Here is a 1,403-nt window from a genome sequence, read left to right as displayed (position 1 = left end):
CTTATGGTCTAATGATGGTCTTAACTCAGTTTTTTTTTTTTTTTAAATTTTTGAAAAATATGCCTTGCTATAGCCTTACCTCCAATTTTGGGTGATTTTGGTTTTTTGCCATTTTTTGTGCCTTACTGCTTTCTTTGCCCCGTTTAAGTATGTGCATTATATTTGCAGTAGTTTTGAGGGTCTAATGATGGTCTTAACTAAGTTTTTTTTTTTTTTTGGAAATTTTTTGAAAAATATGCCTTACCTCCGATTTTGGGTGATTTTTGTTTTTTTTGCCATTTTTTGTGCCTTACTGCTTTCTTTGCCCCGTTTAAGTATGTGCATTATATTTGCAGTAGTTTTTAGGGTCTAATGATGGTCTTAACTCAGTTTTTTTTTTTTTTTTTGTAATTTTTGAAAAATATGCCTTGCTATAGCCTTACCTCCGATTTTGGGTGATTTTTGTTTTTTGCCATTTTTTTTGCCTTACTGCTTTCTTTGCCCCGTTTAAGTATGTGCATTATATTTGCAGTAGTTTTTAGGGTCTAATGATGGTCTTAACTTAATTTTTCATTTCTTTTTTGTTTTTGAAAAATATGCCTTACCTTATAGCCTTACCTCCGATTTTGGGTGATTTTTGTTTTTTGCCGTTTTTTGTGCCTTACTGCCTTCTTTGCCCCGTTTAAGTATGTGCATTATTTTTGCAGTAGTTTTTAGGGCCTAATGATGGTCTTAACTCAGTTTTTTTTTTTTTTGAAATTTTTGAAAAATATGCCTTACCTCCGATTTTGGGTGATTTTGGTTTTTTGCCATTTTTTGTGCCTTACTGCTTTCTTTGCCCCGTTTAAGTATGTGCATTATATTTGCAGTAGTTTTGAGGGTCTAATGATGGTCTTAACTTAGTTTTTTTTTTTTTTTTTTTAATTTTTTAAAAATATGCCTTGCTATAGCCTTACCTCCGATTTTGGGTGATTTTTGTTTTTTGCCGTTTTTTGTGCCTTACTGCTTTCTTTGCCCCGTTTAAGTATGTGCATTATATTTGCAGTAGTTTTTAGGGTCTAATGATGGTCTTAACTCAGTTTTTTTTTTTTTGAAATTTTTGAAAAATATGCCTTACCTCCCATTTTGGGTGATTTTTGTTTTTTGCCATTTTTTGTGCCTTACTGCTTTCTTTGCCACGTTTAAGTATGTGCATCATATTTGCAGTAGTTTTTAGGGTCTAATGATGGTCTTAACTCAGGTTTTTTTTTTTTTTTTTTTTTTTTTTTTTTTGAAAAATATGCCTTACCTCCGATTTTGGGTGATTTTTGTTTTTTGCCATTTTTTGTGCCTTACTGCTATCTTTGCCCTGTTTAAGTATGTGCATTATATTTGCAGTAGTTTTTAGGGTCTAATGATGGTCTTAACTCAGTTTTTTTTTTTTT

Source organism: Gouania willdenowi, chromosome 19 (genome assembly GCF_900634775.1).
Source record: "Gouania willdenowi chromosome 19, fGouWil2.1, whole genome shotgun sequence".
In the NCBI taxonomy this organism is placed as follows: Eukaryota; Metazoa; Chordata; class Actinopteri; order Blenniiformes; family Gobiesocidae; genus Gouania; species Gouania willdenowi.
Note: the sequence above shows the minus strand (reverse complement) of the source record.